The 13585-nt window shown below is 50.3% G+C and overlaps 1 protein-coding gene across 2 annotated transcripts in view; it reads right to left on the bottom strand.

Moving 5' to 3' along the window:
* The window catches only part of LOC115124777 (rho guanine nucleotide exchange factor 25-like), a 181004-nt gene that overhangs the window by 148873 nt on the left and 18546 nt on the right, over positions 1 to 13585 (bottom strand). The gene's annotated exons all lie outside the window — the stretch shown is intronic.

Below are 13585 nucleotides of genomic sequence, written 5' to 3'. Positions count from 1 at the left end.
TTCCTGTCACTCTCTCCCTCCCTATCCCAGTTTCTCTCACTAGCCTATCTCCCCCTTCCCTCTCTCCATCTCCCCCCCTCTCTCTAGCTCTCTCTCTCTGTCTCTCTCTCTTTCTCTTCTCCCACACCAATTAAGGCAAACTCAAGCACTCATGTGCTCCTGCATTTTCTCTTAGCCTCATGGCAAAATGTGTAGAATAGCAGGAGATTATCTTTAAAACAGCAAAAACATTATCTAATCCTCATGGCAAATAATGAAGAATAGCATGAGATGAGAAGCACATTTTTCTCTCTGCCCTATAGCAAAATGTATAGCATTGCAGGAAGGTAGGTGCCCCGGGGCCCCAAATTCATTAGTCCGGCCCTGGGCAAATTGGCACTAGGCAGTAAGTAGTCTCTAGTCTGAGTGTCTCAGGGGGAGGTTATTTGTGTGTGTGTGTGTGTGTGTGTGTGTGTAGGGGTGCTGCTCTGTTTACCGACCTGTCTGCCTGTCCTGTTCTTCACCTCTGTGTGTATCCTGTGCAACACCGCTGCAGTATGGGGCGGCTCCAGAGAGAAGGGAACAGAGCACAGAGCAGAAACAGGAAGAGAGTAGCACACTCTCTCACACACACACACACACACACACACTGAGAGCACACAGAACACACACACAGAGCACACCCACCTGCAGACAGAGTGCATGTCCATGGTTGTCTGGGGGGAGAAGTGTGTGTGTGTGTGTCCTTTTCCATCCCGTGCCTCCCTCACTGTACAGCTACAACATACACACCACCACATTACAATCAGATTGCCCTATCTATCCCTCCCTGGCAGTATCCATCCACCTCCCACCTCTCAACAGTATCCATCCACCTCCCACCTCTCAACAGTATCTATCCACCTACCACCTCTCAACAGTAACCATCCACCTCCCACCTCTCATCAGTATCCATCCACCTCCCACCTCTCAACAGTATCCATCCACCTCCCACCTCTCAACAGTAACCATCCACCTCCCACCTCTCAACAGTATCCATCCACCTCCCACCTCTCAACAGTATCCATCCACCTCCCACCTCTCACCAGTATCCATCCATCTCCCACCTCTCAACAGTATCTATCCACCTCCCACCTCTCAACAGTATCTATCCACCTCTCAACAGTATCCATCCACCTCCCACCCGTCAACAGTATCCATCCACCTCCCACCTCTCAACAGTATCCACCCACCTCTCATCAGTATCCATCCACCTCCCACCTCTCAACAGTATCCATCCACCTCCCACCTCTCAACAGTATCCATCCACCTCCCACCTCTCAACAGTAACCATCCACCTCCCACCTCTCAACAGTATCCATCCACCTCCCACCTCTCAACAGTATCCATCCACCTCCCACCTCTCAACAGTATCCATCCACCTCCCACCTCTCAACAGTATCTATCCACCTCCCACCTCTCAACAGTATCTATCCACCTCCCACCTCTCAACATTATCCATCCACCTCCCACCTCTCAACAGTATCCATCCACCTCCCACCTCTAAACAGTATCCATCCACCTCCCACCTCTCACCAGTATCCATCCACCTCCCACCTCTCAACAGTATCCATCCACCTCCCACCTCTCAACAGTATCTATCCACCTCCCAACAGTATCCATCCACCTCCCACCTCTCAACAGTATCCATCCACCTCCCAACTCTCACCAGTATCCATCCACCTCCCACCTCTCAACAGTATCCATCCACCTCCCAACTCTCACCAGTATCCATCCACCTCCCACTTCTCAACAGTATCCATTCACCTCCCACCTTTCAACAGTATCCATCCATCTCCCACCTCTCAACAGTAACCATCCACCTCCCACCTCTCAACAGTATCCATCCACCTCCCACCTCTCAACCGTATCCATCCACCTCCCAACAGTATCCATCCACCTCCCACCTCTCAAATGTATCCATCCACCTCCCAACTCTCACCAGTATCCATCCACCTCCCACCTCTCAACCGTATCCATCCACCTCCCAACAGTATCCATCCACCTCCCACCTCTCAACCGTATCCATCCACCTCCCAACAGTATCCATCCACCTCCCACCTCCCAACAGTATCCATCCACCTCCCACCTCTCAACAGTATCCATCCACCTACCACCTCTCAACAGTATCCATCCATCTCCCACCTCTCAACAGTATCCATCCAACTTCCACCACTCAACAGTATCCATCCACCTCCCACCTCTCACCAGTATCCATCCACCTCCCACCTCTAAACAGTATCCATCCACCTCCCACCTCTAAACAGTATCCATCCACCTCCCACTTCTCAACAGTATCCATCCACCTCCCACCTCTCAACAGTATCCATCCACCTCCCACCTCTCAACAGTATCTATCCACCTCCCACCTCTCAAATGTATCCATCCACCTCCCACCTCTCACCAGTATCCATCCACCTCCCACCTCTCACCAGTATCCATCCACCTCCCACCTCTAAACAGTATCCATCCACCTCCCACCTCTCAACAGTATCCATCCACCTCCCACCTCCCAACAGTATCCATCCACCTCCCACCTCTAAACAGTATCCATCCACCGCCTACCTCTCAACAGTATCCATCCACCTACCACCTCTCAACAGTATCCATCCATCTCCCACCTCTCAACAGTATCCATCCAACTTCCACCACTCAACAGTATCCATCCACCTCCCACCTCTCACCAGTATCCATCCACCTCCCACCTCTAAACAGTATCCATCCACCTCCCACCTCTAAACAGTATCCATCCACCTCCCACTTCTCAACAGTATCCATCCACCTCCCACCTCTCAACAGTATCCATCCACCTCCCACCTCTCAACAGTATCTATCCACCTCCCACCTCTCAAATGTATCCATCCACCTCCCACCTCTCACCAGTATCCATCCACCTCCCACCTCTCACCAGTATCCATCCACCTCCCACCTCTAAACAGTATCCATCCACCTCCCACCTCTCAACAGTATCCATCCACCTCCCACCTCCCAACAGTATCCATCCACCTCCCACCTCTAAACAGTATCCATCCACCGCCTACCTCTCAACAGTATCCATCCACCTCCCACCTCTCAACAGTAACCATCCACCTCCCACCTCTCAACAGTATCCATCCACCTCCCACCTCTCAACAGTATCCATCCACCTCCCACCTCTCAACAGTATCTATCCACCTCCCACCTCTCAACATTATCCATCCACCTCCCACCTCTCAACAGTATCCATCCACCTCCCACCTCTAAACAGTATCCATCCACCTCCCACCTCTCACCAGTATCCATCCACCTCCCACCTCTCAACAGTATCCATCCACCTCCCACCTCTCAACAGTATCTATCCACCTCCCAACAGTATCCATCCACCTCCCACCTCTCAACAGTATCCATCCACCTCCCAACTCTCACCAGTATCCATCCACCTCCCACTTCTCAACAGTATCCATTCACCTCCCACCTTTCAACAGTATCCATCCATCTCCCACCTCTCAACAGTAACCATCCACCTCCCACCTCTCAACAGTATCCATCCACCTCCCACCTCTCAACAGTATCCATCCACCTCCCACCTCTCAACCGTATCCATCCACCTCCCAACAGTATCCATCCACCTCCCACCTCTCAAATGTATCCATCCACCTCCCACCTCTCAACAGTATCCATCCACCTCCCAACTCTCACCAGTATCCATCCACCTCCCACCTCTCAACCGTATCCATCCACCTCCCAACAGTATCCATCCACCTCCCACCTCTCAACCGTATCCATCCACCTCCCAACAGTATCCATCCACCTCCCACCTCTCAACAGTATCCATCCACCTCCACCTCTCAACAGTATCTATCCACCTACCACCTCTCAACAGTATCCATCCATCTCCCACCTCTCAACAGTATCCATCCAACTTCCACCACTCAACAGTATCCATCCACCTCCCACCTCTCACCAGTATCCATCCACCTCCCACCTCTCAACAGTATCCATCCACCTCCCACCTCTCAACAGTAACCATCCACCTCCCACCTCTCAACAGTATCCACCCACCTCTCAACAGTATCCATCCACCTCCCACCTCTCAACAGTATCCATCCACCTCCCACCTCTCAACAGTATCCATCCACCTCCCACCTCTCAACAGTATCCATCCACCTCCCACCTCTCAACAGTATCTATCCACCTCCCACCTCTCAACATTATCCATCCACCTCCCACCTCTCAACAGTATCCATCCACCTCCCACCTCTAAACAGTATCCATCCACCTCCCACCTCTCACCAGTATCCATCCACCTCCCACCTCTCAACAGTATCCATCCACCTCCCACCTCTCAACAGTATCTATCCACCTCCCAACAGTATCCATCCACCTCCCACCTCTCAACAGTATCCATCCACCTCCCAACTCTCACCAGTATCCATCCACCTCCCACTTCTCAACAGTATCCATTCACCTCCCACCTTTCAACAGTATCCATCCATCTCCCACCTCTCAACAGTAACCATCCACCTCCCACCTCTCAACAGTATCCATCCACCTCCCACCTCTAAACAGTATCCATCCACCTCCCACCTCTCAACCGTATCCATCCACCTCCCAACAGTATCCATCCACCTCCCACCTCTCAACAGTATCCATCCACCTCCCAACTCTCACCAGTATCCATCCACCTCCCACCTCTCAACCGTATCCATCCACCTCCCAACAGTATCCATCCACCTCCCACCTCTCAACCGTATCCATCCACCTCCCAACAGTATCCATCCACCTCCCACCTCTCAACAGTATCCATCCACCTCCCACCTCTCAACAGTATCCATTCACCTCCCACCTTTCAACAGTATCCATCCATCTCCCACCTCTCAACAGTAACCATCCACCTCCCACCTCTCAACAGTATCCATCCACCTCCCACCTCTAAACAGTATCCATCCACCTCCCACCTCTCAACCGTATCCATCCACCTCCCAACAGTATCCATCCACCTCCCACCTCTCAACAGTATCCATCCACCTCCCAACTCTCACCAGTATCCATCCACCTCCCACCTCTCAACCGTATCCATCCACCTCCCAACAGTATCCATCCACCTCCCACCTCTCAACCGTATCCATCCACCTCCCAACAGTATCCATCCACCTCCCACCTCTCAACAGTATCCATCCACCTCCCACCTCTCAACAGTATCTATCCACCTACCACCTCTCAACAGTATCCATCCATCTCCCACCTCTCAACAGTATCCATCCAACTTCCACCACTCAACAGTATCCATCCACCTCCCACCTCTCACCAGTATCCATCCACCTCCCACCTCTCAACAGTATCCATCCACCTCCCACCTCTCAACAGTAACCATCCACCTCCCACCTCTCAACATTATCCATCCACCTCCCACCTCTCAACAGTATCCATCCACCTCCCAACTCTCACCAGTATCCATCCACCTCCCACTTCTCAACAGTATCCATTCACCTCCACCTTTCAACAGTATCCATCCATCTCCCACCTCTCAACAGTAACCATCCACCTCCCACCTCTCAACAGTATCCATCCACCTCCCACCTCTAAACAGTATCCATCCACCTCCCACCTCTCAACCGTATCCATCCACCTCCCAACAGTATCCATCCACCTCTCAAATGTATCCATTCACCTCCCACCTCTCAACAGTATCCATCCACCTCCCAACTCTCACCAGTATCCATCCACCTCCCACCTCTCAACCGTATCCATCCACCTCCCAACAGTATCCATCCACCTCCCACCTCTAAACAGTATCCATCCACCTACCACCTCTCACCAGTATCCATCCACCTCCCACCTCTCAACAGTATCCATCCACCTCCCAACAGTATCCATCCACCTCCCACCTCTCAACCGTATCCATCCACCTCCCAACAGTATCCATCCACCTCCCACCTCTCAACAGTATCCATCCACCTCCCACCTCTCAACAGTATCTATCCACCTACCACCTCTCAACAGTATCCATCCATCTCCCACCTCTCAACAGTATCCATCCAACTTCCACTACTCAACAGTATCCATCCACCTCCCACCTCTCACCAGTATCCATCCACCTCCCACCTCTAAACAGTATCCATCCACCTCCCACCTCTAAACAGTATCCATCCACCTCCCACTTCTCAACAGTATCCATCCACCTCCCACCTCTCAACAGTATCCATCCACCTCCCACCTCTCAACAGTATCTATCCACCTCCCACCTCTCAAATGTATCCATCCACCTCCCACCTCTCACCAGTATCCATCCACCTCCCACCTCTCACCAGTATCCATCCACCTCCCACCTCTAAACAGTATCCATCCACCTCCCACCTCTCAACAGTATCCATCCACCTCCCACCTCCCAACAGTATCCATCCACCTCCCACCTCTCAACAGTATCCATCCACCTCCCACCTCTCAACAGTATCCATCCACCTCCCACCTCTCAACAGTATCCATCCACCTCCCACCTCTCAACAGTATCTATCCACCTCCCACCTCTCAACATTATCCATCCACCTCCCACCTCTCAACAGTATCCATCCACCTCCCACCTCTAAACAGTATCCATCCACCTCCCAACAGTATCCATCCACCTCCCACCTCTCAACAGTATCCATCCACCTCCCAACTCTCACCAGTATCCATCCACCTCCCACTTCTCAACAGTATCCATTCACCTCCCACCTTTCAACAGTATCCATCCATCTCCCACCTCTCAACAGTAACCATCCACCTCCCACCTCTCAACAGTAACCATCCACCTCCCACCTCTCAACAGTATCCATCCACCTCCCACCTCTCAACCGTATCCATCTACCTCCCAACAGTATCCATCCACCTCCCACCTCTCAAATGTATCCATCCACCTCCCACCTCTCAACAGTATCCATCCACCTCCCAACTCTCACCAGTATCCATCCACCTCCCACCTCTCAACCGTATCCATCCACCTCCCAACAGTATCCATCCACCTCCCACCTCTCAACCGTATCCATCCACCTCCCAACAGTATCCATCCACCTCCCACCTCTCAACAGTATCCATCCACCTCCCACCTCTCAACAGTATCTATCCACCTACCACCTCTCAACAGTATCTATCCACCTACCACCTCTCAACAGTATCCATCCATCTCCCACCTCTCAACAGTATCCATCCAACTTCCACCACTCAACAGTATCCATCCACCTCCCACCTCTCACCAGTATCCATCCACCTCCCACCTCTCAACAGTATCCATCCACCTCCCACCTCTCAACAGTAACCATCCACCTCCCACCTCTCAACAGTATCCATCCACCTCCCACCTCTCAACAGTATCCATCCACCTCCCACCTCTCAACAGTATCCATCCACCTCCCACCTCTCAACAGTATCTATCCACCTCCCACCTCTCAACATTATCCATCCACCTCCCACCTCTCAACAGTATCCATCCACCTCCCACCTCTAAACAGTATCCATCCACCTCCCACCTCTCACCAGTATCCATCCACCTCCCACCTCTCAACAGTATCCATCCACCTCCCAACAGTATCCATCCACCTCCCACCTCTCAACAGTATCCATCCACCTCCCAACTCTCACCAGTATCCATCCACCTCCCACTTCTCAACAGTATCCATTCACCTCCCACCTTTCAACAGTATCCATCCATCTCCCACCTCTCAACAGTAACCATCCACCTCCCACCTCTCAACAGTATCCATCCACCTCCCACCTCTAAACAGTATCCATCCACCTCCCAACTCTCAACCGTATCCATCCACCTCCCAACAGTATCCATCCACCTCCCACCTCTCAACAGTATCCATCCACCTCCCAACTCTCACAAGTATCCATCCACCTCCCACCTCTCAACCGTATCCATCCACCTCCCAACAGTATCCATCCACCTCCCACCTCTCAACCGTATCCATCCACCTCCCAACAGTATCCATCCACCTCCCACCTCTCAACAGTATCCATCCACCTCCCACCTCTCACCAGTATCCATCCACCTCCCACCTCTCAACAGTATCCATCCACCTCCCACCTCTCAACAGTATCCATCCACCTCCCACCTCTCAACAGTAACCATCCACCTCCCACCTCTCAACATTATCCATCCACCTCCCACCTCTCAACAGTATCCATCCACCTCCCACCTCTCAACAGTATCCATCCACCTCCCACCTCTCAACAGTATCCATCCACCTCCCACCTCTCAACAGTATCCATCCACCTCCCACCTCTCAACAGTATCTATCCACCTCCCAACAGTATCCATCCACCTCCCACCTCTCAACAGTATCTATCCACCTCCCAACAGTATCCATCCACCTCCCACCTCTCAACAGTATCCATCCACCTCCCAACTCTCACCAGTATCCATCCACCTCCCACTTCTCAACAGTATCCATTCACCTCCCACCTTTCAACAGTATCCATCCATCTCCCACCTCTCAACAGTAACCATCCACCTCCCACCTCTCAACAGTATCCATCCACCTCCCACCTCTAAACAGTATCCATCCACCTCCCACCTCTCAACCGTATCCATCCACCTCCCAACAGTATCCATCCACCTCTCAAATGTATCCATCCACCTCCCACCTCTCAACAGTATCCATCCACCTCCCAACTCTCACCAGTATCCATCCACCTCCCACCTCTCAACCGTATCCATCCACCTCCCAACAGTATCCATCCACCTCCCACCTCTCAACCGTATCCATCCACCTCCCAACAGTATCCATCCACCTCCCACCTCTCAACAGTATCCATCCACCTCCCACCTCTCAACAGTATCCATCCACCTCCCACCTCTCAACAGTATCCATCCATCTCCCACCTCTCAACAGTATCCATCCAACTTCCACCACTCAACAGTATCCATCCACCTCCCACCTCTCACCAGTATCCATCCACCTCCCACCTCTAAACAGTATCCATCCACCTCCCACCTCTAAACAGTATCCATCCACCTCCCACTTCTCAACAGTATCCATCCACCTCCCACCTCTCAACAGTATCCATCCACCTCCCACCTCTCAAATGTATCCATCCACCTCCCACCTCTCACCAGTATCCATCCACCTCCCACCTCTCACCAGTATCCATCCACCTCCCACCTCTAAACAGTATCCATCCACCTCCCACCTCTCAACAGTATCCATCCACCTCCCACCTCTCAACAGTATCCATCCACCTCCCACCTCTCAACAGTATCCATCCACCTCCCACCTCCCAACAGTATCCATCCACCTCCCACCTCTCAACAGTATCCATCCACCTCCCACCTCTAAACGGTATCCATCCACCTCCTACCTCTCAACAGTATCCATCCACCTCCCACCTCTCACCAGTATCCATCCACCTCCCACCTCTAAACAGTATCCATCCACCTCCCACCACTCAATCAGGAAGACCCAGAGTTTATTCGAGTTACCAGCCTCAGAAATTGCAACCCAAATAAATGCTTCACGAAGTTCTGCAGATCATTCACTAGGTCACCCCTTGTGGTTCTGGGATTTTTGCTCACCGTTCTTGTGATCATTTTGACCCCACGGGGTGAGATCTTGCGTGGAGCCCCAGATCAAGGGAGATTATCAGTGGTCTTGTATGTCTTCCATTTCCTAATAATTGCTCCCACAGTTGATTTCTTCAAACCAAGCTGCTTACCTATTGCAGATTCAGTCTTCCCAGCCTGGTGCAGGTCTACAATTTTGTTTCCTTTGACAGCTCTTTGGTCTTGGCCATAGTGGAGTTTGGAGTGTGACTGTTTGAGGTTGTGGACAGGTGTCTTTTATACTCATAACAAGTTCAAACAGGTGCCATTAATACAGGTAACGAGTGGAGGACAGAGGAGCCTCTTAAAGAAGAAGTTACAGGTCTGTGAGAGCCAGAAATCTTGCTTGTGAGTAGGTGACCAAATACTTATTTTCCACAATAATTTGCAAATAAATTCATAAAAAATCTTACAATTTGATTTTCTGGATTTTCTTTCTCATTTTGTCTGTCATAGTTGAAGTGTACCTATGATGAAAATTACAGGCCTTTCTCATCTTTTTAAGTGGGAGAACTTGCACAATTGGTGGCTGACTAAATACTTTTTTTGCCCCACTGTATTTGTGAGACGCAGAGTAGGTGAACGGATGATCTTTGCATGTGTGGTTCCAACCGTGAAGCATAGAGAAGGAGGTGTCATGGTGTGGGAGTGCTTTGCTGGTGACACTGTCAGTGATTTATTTAGAATTCAAGGAACACTTAACCAGCATGGCTACCACAGCATTCTGTAGTGGTTTGCCATCCTATCTGGTTTGCGCTTAGTGGGAATGTCATTTGTTTTTCAACCGGACAATGACCCAACACACCTCCAGACTGTGTAAGGGCTATTTGACCATGAAGGAGAGTGATGGACTGCTGCATCAGATGACCTGGCCTCCACAATCACCTGACCTCAACCCAATTGAGATGGTTTGCGATGAGTTGGACTGCAGAGTGAAGGAAAAGCAGCCAACATGTGCTCAGCATATTTGGGAACTCCTCCAAGACTGTTGGGAAAGCATTCCAGGTGAAGCTGGTTGAGAGAATGGCCCGAGTGTGTAAAGTTTTCATCAAGGCAAAGGGTCGCTACTTTGAAGAATCTCAAATATAAACTATATTTTTGATTTGTTTAACACTTTTACTACATGTATTTCAATGTAGAATGTATAAAATTGATACCAAGAGATACCAAGAGACGACAAGAATACTATTTACACACTATTCATAGGGGAGAAAAGCAGGAATAATATCGGTGGGATCACCTGTTGTGACCTGGACTGTCAGATTACCCTGCTTGAGGACTGTGAGGTGATTGGTGCATTTCCCCCTCTTCCCCAGTGTACCAAAACCCCTAAGAAACTCACCATTTGCATTCTATTTGTGCTACTGGTGCCTGTTTTGTCACGGAACTTAATAGAGAAGTCATACACAATGAGTAACGTCAACTTGGCTATTTTCTGTGTATACGCTGTACTGTCAGGGAATACGGCAAATGAATGTTTCACTTTCACTTTGTCCTCAGAAGAAGCGTGACCGTGCATGGCCTTGTGTGGCCTCTCGTTCGACTAATCCCGTCACACAGAACCAAATACTGCATGCGCTAGCTAGCTCAGTCTGCCATGAGAGACGACTGAGAGAAGAACAAACTATTCTCAAAGTAGGCAAAAAGGTGTTTGCTGATGCGTACCGTCACGGCACAACAGACATCATTTTATGTCTACATCCACTACATTCTAGCTGTCTTACTTTGATCTGTTCTGTCCCTTCTGACTCCTCATTATTATGACCTTCCATCCAGGGGCATGTTGAAATGTACTGTACTGTAATGTAATGCAGGGCGGCTGAGACTGTTGCCATAGTATTTTATCATCTACCATATTACAAGCAGAGAGGATTACTAAGATGAAAGACAACAGAGGGCCCAGATGTTTCAAGTACTTTGTAGCCCAGAGGCATTTTACTGTTCCACTCTTACAGCAAAAGCCTCCAAACTACCGTTGACAAAATGTCTATTGGTACTGTGGCATGGTAATGTGGCTTGATACTCGTCGGTACGTATTCAATGGCTCTGTAGCCGACATGTTTGTGACAAACCTTGGAAGAGAACAGTAACACGCTGTAACTCTCCAACATAAATTCCGGTACCATTATGCTGTTGTGCAGACTAATATAACGACATAACTAGTTTCATATGTCCTATACGTCTTCACTATGTCTGTTCTGCTGGACTTGAGGTTATGGAGTTGCAGTGTGTGTGTGTGTGTGTGTGTGTGTGTGTGTGTGTGTGTTTGCGTGCGTGCACTTTACCATGGTTACAGGTCAACTTTGAGCACTTTGCCATGATTACCGGTTCACTTCCTCTTCCTGTTGTTGTGGGTTTAAGCATTTGTCCCTGACAAAGACAACATCATAAAACAGGAGAGAGGGGTAGCCCCTAGCCACACATAAGGACATCCATCAGTCAGCTACTACTATCAAACACTGGAACTGGATGTTTGGGTGGGGGGCAGTGGGGAGGGGAAAGGGAGACCTAGGGATCACGTTGGGTTCACTTTACTTCTCGTGACCCCTTGAGACGCGGGGGGGAAATATTACCAAGGGCCCTGGCCTGTGGGAAGAGACTGGAGATGAATTAGACCTTTGAGGAAGTGAGATACAACATAGGGAGTGGATAGAGAGGAAGACGAGCGTTTGGAAAAAGAGGAAGAAAAGGCAGGAAGAAGCGGAGCACAGGAGATCAGAGACGAACGGGGATCAGGAAGTGAAATGAAAGGAAGCAGGGAAGAAGAAGAGAAGAAGGAGAGAGTCTCCCCTCTGTCTGCATGTGGTTTAGCTGCTGCTGGCACCGTCCTGTGATTCCTGTGAAGCCACTAGAAGGCATCTTGTTTCTAATGTCTACCAGATGCCCGCTTGGTGATCTCTTCTCCTATCCTCCTGCTTCTCCTGTGCCTCTGTCTGAACCCCACCAAACCAGAGCGCACACACACATGCACGCACGCACGCGCACACACACACACACTCACACACATTCAGGGCCAATGAGAGCAGGGCTTCCTCTCTTCCTCCTCCTGCACTCCATCCCCACCACAGTCACAGCAAGGGATGGAAACATGACACTGACCCCTACCATACCAACCAGACCATCATGGCAGCAGCAGTAGTATTTGACATCTTTTCCTGTGGCAAAGGAACCAATGGAATAATCCCAAAAATGCATATAGTCCCGCCCATCTGTCCCACTCCAGACAGGCTCAGGCAAACACTCAAATTTGAACGCAGGCTTGCAATGGACCTGAAAAATACCATAGGAGTGGCACGAACAACAACCACCCAGCTCGACCACCACTCCATTCATGGATTATGAACGATGCATTTCAGCACTCTGGCTCTCCTGTGGGAGGCCTGGGCTAAGATAATACTTGGCTGCATTTGGCCATTACAGATAAACATTGCCGACAGCTTCCTCCTCTGTCTGTCTCACACGCACGCACACACACGGTACGTATGCACGCACACATACACACGAACAAACGTCATGCTCTGCTCTGCACACCAGTTAGCGGTTTGGTTTGATTTGGTTTCAGCCACATGGTAACACGGTACACACTCTACTCTACCACTACCCCCCCGATCCCCCATCCAGCTACAAAGCTCCTTTTGTTTGGTTGCACTCAAGGAAAATGGGAACGCACGCAAACCTTTTCAGAGCTAAATCAACCAAGAATGGCTGTCTGTAACCAATAGTAGGGTTTTCCCTCAACATTTTGCATCCATTTTCCCCATCTGGAAACGGTTGGCCACGCAGCCTCCCCACGCCAGCCTCCCTACTCTGACACACAAACACACTCACACGTACGCAAGCATGCCCACAAACTGATCCCAGTTTTCCTACACGGTACATTAACGGGGATAACTGGGCCCTGATCCTCCCATTGGTCAGATTAGGTCCTATATCGTCCTATCAGTGCTAACAGTGCAGATACAGGGAGGTGGTTCATTACCGGCTAACCCCCAAGCTTCAGGAAGCTTA

Source organism: Oncorhynchus nerka, linkage group LG20, assembly GCF_034236695.1.
Source record: "Oncorhynchus nerka isolate Pitt River linkage group LG20, Oner_Uvic_2.0, whole genome shotgun sequence".
Lineage (NCBI taxonomy): Eukaryota > Metazoa > Chordata > Actinopteri > Salmoniformes > Salmonidae > Oncorhynchus > Oncorhynchus nerka.
This window is presented reverse-complemented; position numbering and strand designations above follow the sequence as displayed.